Source organism: Triturus cristatus, unplaced genomic scaffold, assembly GCF_964204655.1.
Source record: "Triturus cristatus unplaced genomic scaffold, aTriCri1.1 SCAFFOLD_137, whole genome shotgun sequence".
Taxonomy (NCBI): domain Eukaryota; kingdom Metazoa; phylum Chordata; class Amphibia; order Caudata; family Salamandridae; genus Triturus; species Triturus cristatus.
Window position 1 is genome coordinate 1,983,715 of NW_028187373.1, and position 7,936 is coordinate 1,991,650.

A 7,936-nucleotide genomic window follows, 5' to 3' on the forward strand; every position below is an offset into this window, starting at 1 on the left:
TGAAGGCTCCGGTGGTGTAAACCTGGCACTTTCGTGACTTTAAATAGACTGGGGGTACCACAAATTTGGCGAGATGGGCGCACCTCTGAATTACAGCAGTGCTCCTGCTCTGTCAAACCATAAATGAGGCACTATGTTTTCACATACCACCCAGCTGAATCGCGGTATAAAGCAGTTATTCCAGTAACTGAACAGAAGCCACCTGGGTCTGTGCTGAATTACTGTTCTTCAGTTGTCTTGAACTTCCAGAGCTGGCCAAGGGGATCAAATGGTGATTTTTTGGTATGGAGCTCATTGTTGTTCTCATTGGAGAGGGCCCAAGATGTAACTTCCACTTTAGGAGGTGGCACAACTGGAACTGAGGCATCTTCTTAAAGGCCTGTCCGTGCGGGCTAGCCTCATCTTCTAGAGAAAGCCTCTAGAAGTATAGACCGAAGCTCTGCTGTTCCAGAGGATATCTTTAATGGTCCTTCTTGGCAGGGTCGGTGCTGCAATAAGGCCACTACATTACACTACCACAAATGGCCACAGGAGGATTTCAATTTGCAATAAATAGCCTTACAAGACCTTGTTGCTAAAGGAAATGGATTGCTCTGAAAATCCTTGCTCTTGAACTGCCTACTGGCGAATGAGTCTGCTAGTGCCTCAGGCTTGGTGTTCACTCCAGGTGACACTGAGGCACCGAGTCCCAAAACAGGCAGACATATCTGACCAATCATCTCCAGGGAGGAAGAAACAAACAGGCAGATTATTGGTTAGTGTATGTTCAGGGACAGCTCTTGAAGCAGGAGGATGTTTAATAAAGGTGATCAATCCGGACCTTGGGTACGGTAGGTTCTGGTGTCAGCAGGATTCTTTCATGATGTCAAGGTCAAGCAGTTACAATGACGGCTTCTATGACAAGGTGACAGGAAGGTTTGAACATCCAAGAATGCCAATGACAGCCCCGATGGAACTGCATACTCATGCCTTCTCCAAAAGTGACTTCAAAGTTCTGTCCCCAGTGGTTCCTCCATCACACCGACAACCTTCACAGAGGCAACCTTCACATGGATGGAACCTTCGTATTAACATGGGTAACACCTTAACCTACACTGACCTTGACATGTTTCATGCACCCTAACTGCTGGGAACAGATTTACAATAACAAATTAGCTGGGCCATTTCTATGTATGGGCAACATCGACAGTCCAGCCACCTAGCATGTGCAGAATAGATTTTACCCACTTGAATGGTAGCATACTTAAAGAATGCTTGAATTAGTCTATTTGCTATTATACTTGAGATTTAGTAGTTAAGTCTAGCCAGATCTTAAACTTCTAAACAATCAATGTATGTGTCAGTTGATTTAAAAATTTAAACATTCAATAAATGTCAAAACAAACAGAAAAAAACAGAAAGAACACGGGGATATCTTTTTTTTGTAAATATACAAAAGTTTTTTTTATATATAGACCAAAATTAGAAGGGTACAATCGGACACAATTATTTCAGCAATTAAATCATGAAGAGAGGCTTGTACAATTTTTCCTACAAATCATGAGTGTCAACATCTATTCCAGAAAAGATATAAAGGTAACAAGTCTGGTGACATAAAAAAAAACAGTTACTCCAATATGTTGGAAATTCAGGAATTAGATGGTAAAGTCGACGTTTCGGTCTTTCTTGGTATGTATCCATCAGACCATCTTCAGGACAATGAACATTGCATTTAAAAAGACCCTTATTTTTAGATCTGGTATTTGAGTTGTATTCAGCAGGAGTAAATAAGTTCCAAAAAGAGTCAGTTTCGCTCCTAGGCTTCAGTGTCGGAGTTCTCACTGGTAAAGTGCTTGATGTCACCCCAGTTTGATGATTCTAAGTTTCAAGAGGGTTAAAAATTGCCTCACAATTAATCTGTCAGGGAGTCGTTTAGTCTTAACGCAGCTCCCGTGCAGTAACAGTCCTCCGATATTGGTATAAGCTTTGGTGGGGTATTGTTGAACAAGACCCCACCAAAGCTCACCAAGGCGTATCAAAACCTTCTAGGTCAAATCCTCGCATGCGCCCTCAAAATGGACTGGATCAGCAACAACACCAAACAATTTTTATACACTGCATATCTGAGACGCCATAAACTCTGTATGCTCCCAAAAATCCATAAAGATTTGGTAAATCCACCATTCCGAACGATTGTCTCTGCATGTGGATCACTGTCTGAACCAATAGGAAGGTATCTGGATTACTTCTTACAACCCATAGTACAACAACATGAAACATATATAAAAGACACAACATCTCTCCTAAATCTACTACAAGATCTTGATTGCAATGGTATTGAAAATTGGTACTTATGTACAGTGGATGTTACCACCCTTTTTACTTCTATTCCACATGCTGATGGGATTGATGCGATAGAATGGGCTTTGCTAAAACATAATGAAATCAGAGCTGAAAAGGTATTGTTAATAGAACTTTTACAGTTTGCCCTGTACCACAGTTATTTTGAATGGAAGAACGAGTTTTATGCCCAGAACAATGGAACTTCAATGGGCTTTGCCGGAACCCCTTCGTACGCCAACATCTTTAAGGCCAAACTGGAATCAGAACACATTCTACAGAATCCGGAAGGGAAGCAGCATTTAGTTCTTTTTAAACATTACATTGACGACATACTGATCATTTGGCAAGGTGAACTAATACAGCTGGAAAATAACATTTGTTCACTCAATCAAATTCATAACCGGATTAAATTTACCTACCAAATTGAGAAAACCCAGCTTAATTTTTGGGATGTTTTGATCCAAATCGACGCGGGGACAATAAAGACAAGTGTATACACTAAACCAACTGACAGAAACAATTCTCTTCCTTTTTCCAGCTTCCACCAAAACTCACTCAAAAAACATTTGCCATACTCACAATTCATTAGACTGAAAAGAATTACTTCTGACCCTGAAGAAATGAAGGTTTTTACACACAAATTCATCGATAAATTCCAGCAACGAGGCTATCCACAATCTGTTTTAGACCAAGCCAGCAAGAGAATTGAAAGTACGGATAGGAAAAGTTTGCTGAAACGTACGACCCCGACGCAATGTAACCTTTTGGTTTGTGTTTTCAAACACTCATCTAAGTCTGGGTGTAGTTTGCGTAGTAGCGCTATGCGTAGCTATGTGAAGTGCACTTCGCACTACGCACGCTACGTGTAGCTACGTGAACTGCGTAGTGCGGTAGGGAAATGCTGTTCGCACTGATTGCACAGTGCCGGATGCTTGTCCGCACTGTGCAATCATTGCAAACAGCATCTTGCACAGTGGGAGCAGTCGTCTTCTGCCGCTCGAGTAGATTTCTACTCAAGCGGCAGCTTTCTCAATGGGGACTGGTAGTTTCTCATCGTGAGCGGTCGCCAGCATACGTGACCACTCGCAATGAGAAACCTGACCTCTCCACGTTGAGAATCTCGCCGGGAGGTTTATTTTCCACGCTTGCGATCGGCAACTTGATGTTGCTGATCGCGAAGGAGGAAAAGGTCTCGCCGGGATGTTGATTTTGCTCGCTCGCGTTCGCCAACTTGACGTTGAGGACCGCAAGCAAGCAAAAAATGCCCACTACGCTACGCGTTTTTGCACTGTGCTACGTGCAATTCGCGTAGTAGCGCAAACTACGCATGCTGCTCTAGCGTAGTACTACGCCCAGGATTACACTCATCACAATCTCAAGCTATAAAATCTATAATCATGAAACACTGGTCAATCATCCACACGGAACCGGACTTGAAAGCTTTATTTCCTCAACAAACTACATTTGCAACCCAGCGTTCAGAAAACATCAAAGAGCTGTTAGGGAGAAAAGCAGTGTTGACTTCGACTACCTTCAAGGGTATGCAGAAATGTATGAACTGGGTGCACTGCAATAATGTCATAGTGGGTGACCGTTTAACTCATCCTACCAAAGGCAACATTATACAATTGAAACATTCCAGTACCTGTGACACCACCAACGTCATTTATGCATTTAAATGCCCTTGCGGGAAGATTTATGTGGGAAGAACGGAGAGAAAAATCAAAGAGCATATAGGAGAACATAAAAGTAATATACGCAACAGGAATAAGAAGTCGCAATGCATTGGTTGTCAGCTAAACATAATATAGCACAACTACGTTTTACGGTTTTAGAGATGGTAAAACCAAGACAAGATCTAGACTCCCAAAAAGCGATGGCCAGGTCTGAATTTTACTGGACCAAAAAATTGCAATCACTACAACCCGTTGGGATGAATGACAGAATTGAAAATCATTGTTTCTTGTGAAATACGCCATTTATGATTTGCCTTATCGTTGCCTTATGACTGCACATATTTTGTCATATTCTAGGATATTCGCAGCATTATTTTCCTGCTTATATTGTGTCATTATTCAAGTGTGCAATGGGAAGTGCATACGTAAATCATTCATCACATGTTATTTTACATCATGTAATGGAGGTACACTCATTTCGCCATTATTTTGTTCTTAAATGGTTTGTGATTGTATTTTGCATCAGGATATTGTGTCTTACAGTGTCCTCAGAGCACACAACGTTTTTAGGTCTCGCCTGGCGAAAGCAGCGCATGCGTTGCACTCGCCATTGCGAGTACCTTTTGGAATCAATTCTGCGAGGGCTCTCATGCACGCATCTGCAATGGACAAAGATGGCTGCTCTCGCCATTTGTCCATTGCAAACAGCATGCGCGCGTCCGTAGGGACTGTGGACAGTCCCACGCCATTTCGTTGCCATAGTAACGAAAATGCCGCTTCGCTTGTGCTTTTTTTTTATGTCAGTTCACCCGGGGCACAAGCAGGCATCCACTTATGTGTTTTTGGTGACTTTTGGTCGGCTCCTCTCACTTTCGGAAATACTGATGGGTGTTCTGACTGATTCTAGTCATGTGTCTGATCTAGTGTGACCGGACTCCCATCTTCACATCTACCCTATTCATGTGGACTGCCCGGGAGTCGGGTCTGCTCTTTGAGCCATTGGTCTCAACTGCACGGCGGACAGCAACCCGCACCTCTCTGTCCGATGTAGAAGACAGACTGTCCGAGAGTCTGACGTCTAGCTTGGTCGTCCTCATCACAGCCTCAACACAGCCTCAACACTTTTTCCCTCGCGTGGCCTAAACATGTAATTACGCAGATGGGCCCGTACCATTATCATGGCGGCGGCGGGGGGGGGCCCGGAGACAGCCTGCCTGCGTCCCGCAGAGCCTTCATTGCGGTGCCAGCGCCTCTGTGAGCACAGATGCGGCGCCTTTGAAGTGTCTGATTACGGTAGCTTCCCATCGCTCCGCAGGAAGTGCGCTGTGCTGCCACCATGCCGCCCCCCCCCCCCCACAGTGAGAGCCGAGGGGGGCAGTGGTTCAATGTGTCAGGAGTTATCATGGGCAGTGCGAGGGGGCCTTACACGCAAGCAAGCCCGAGAATGCAGGTAACACATCCTGTATCTGTAAATAAGATTACAAAAGTAAACTAAAAGAACAAGCTATAGCATTAAAACGGCACAGCTAAACAAAAACAGATGTATTTTAAAATCAAATTAAGGCCGCATGAATTATAAAGATATTGACATTGTGGATATCTTTTTCGTTTCTGTAAAACTCTACACTAGACGTAAACACGACATCTCGCAGGTTTTTTGTTTGGTTTTATGTACACCAAATCAAAGCAATCTATTCAACCTTTCTTCCAGACTAGGACCGCCATTGATCGTCTAAAGTGAAGACGTTAATTCTTAGAAAACACAGCTGGGCGAAAGCTTGCCAGTCAGAAGCGTGGTCACTGCATAGTATGTTAACGTTACTACTAAACTGCAAGACTAATGTCAAATTGCATGCAAATTGGCGGTCTACAAATGACAATAAACAAAAAATATAAGGATCACTGTTAAGAGTGCCACAAAAGGGGTGTGGCACTTTTCACAAGAGGAACTACATTCTGCTTTATACAAAAACGTCAACCATAACACTTTGCAGGCGATAGACTTGCAGAGTTGCTCGAAGAAACAAATGCATGAAAATGAATGGAAACGGGCATGCCTAGGTTAGGAAGTCGACTACCTAGGGTGGTCAATGCTAATAAATACTTAACCAATGAAAAAACAAAGAGGGACCCTGGATCAATAAGTAGGAGGGGAAAGGAGTCAGGGAATAATCAATACAAAAAACAGAGGCACATTCCCCCCACCAATGCAATATTCGTAGGCGATAAGTCCATAAATTAGGATGTACCCACACACCAAACATAATATTTAAATTGTTTTTACTTTCATTTATTTATCAAAAATAATTTTATACATTTTGATATGAATGTTGTAGTGATGTCACTACTAATGTTCATTTGTTATATATAAAACCAGACACATTTTGGATTCAACACTAACACAATTCGTAATTTAAAGAAGAAAAACAATCCATATACCCGACACAAAAGAAGCAATTAAACGAACAAGCAATACATACAATAGATTCATACATATAAAAACACAAGCAATAAATAATGCACAATACAATATAACATACATAAAAGAAAATAAACAAGAAAGCGCCAACGCGCGTTTCGGAGATCCCAAAATATTCAATGAGCTCCTTCCTCAGGGCGCAGATAGCATGGCAGTCTTAGTAGAAATAGTCAAATGGATTATTTGAGACTGAGTAATTATTTACATGTCGAGCTACAATCACATAAAAGCTGAAGGTCTGTGGAGCACAAAACCAAAATTTTAAATAATGAAAAACTACAAAACACGAAAACTGTTGGAGCAAGAATACAATCCCAGAAAAAAGGAAATAACCAGAACTAGAAGAGGGAAAAGGGAAAAAATCCATCACCATAGATAGTGTCAGAAACAGAGTTGAGGTGACATAATGTGAACAGTGTAGCGTTCATTATTTGAACCAATAGCTTGACAGTTAGAGATGGAGCACAAATCTCTAAGCCAGCATCCACTGAGGAAAAAATAAGAACAAAGAAGAAGAAAGAAAATTACAAAGGTTCATACTTAAAAGAGAAAAGGTACATACTTAAGAGAAAACGTCCCGGCGGAACTTTTTAATCAATGGTGTGAGCGTCGCTTCAACACCTGATACGCAAGTTTAAGCTGGGGGCTCAGGCAGGGAAGACCAAATCTAAGCTGTGTAGGGTGCACAATGAGTCGGCATATACCGGTCTAAAGATACAGAATGGCATCCAGAAACTAAAAGAAAAGCCAAAAGATATTAATGTAGAAAGAAGGAGATATAAACAAAACAAGACAAATATATGTCAAGCGATAAACTTACATACAGCATAAAATAGAAAGAAATGCAGCGGGTTCTGCAAGGAGAACTTGCAAGGATACATGAGTCAGTTTGGTGAGGGAATCTTCTTGCCCCAAGACTGAGAAACCACGGACTAACCGCTGGTCTGGGTAAGTGAGATGAGGACCAAGTTTACACAGCGTTCCCCAGGCGTCCCGAGAATCTATGAACATAAATCCATGAACCCAAGTTTAAGTAAGCAGGAAATACTCGTCTCGAAATATCGAGAAAAAAACGGCTTGCAGGCGAACTAGAAACTTACCGAGTACGGCCCCAGGCGAATGCCTTAATAGAAACAGAGAGTCCCGCAGCCGGCCACCGTTAGCATCAGGGCCAAAATTCAAAATGCACTACTAAAATACCTACCAAGCAGGAAGTGAAGAAAAATCACGTAAAGCGTGAGAGAAGGGCCAACTAATAAAAATAGAGAGCGGACCATCGACCAAAGCGAGGACCAAGAATGAAAATAAAGGAAAGACAAGTCTGCAACCAAAGAATCGGCCATATTGAAGAAGTAATACTAATAATGAAATAAAGCCAGAAAACTAAAAACGTCAAAAGAAAATAACCAACTCAAAAAATATATAGGACTAAATAAAATAAAAATGGAAGGAAACAGGC

General features: G+C 41.9%; 1 long non-coding RNA gene across 1 annotated transcript; it reads right to left on the reverse strand.

Annotated features, from left to right (window-relative positions):
• Positions 1-3,973: 3,973 nt before the first annotated feature.
• LOC146771195 (uncharacterized) lies at positions 3,974-7,703 on the reverse strand. Its single transcript, XR_014975170.1, has 3 exons — positions 7,578-7,703; positions 7,302-7,478; positions 3,974-7,212 (listed from the first exon to the last, which is right to left on the reverse strand). It is a non-coding gene; the product is annotated as an uncharacterized LOC146771195 (long non-coding RNA).
• Between the last annotated feature and the right edge of the window lie 233 nt (positions 7,704-7,936).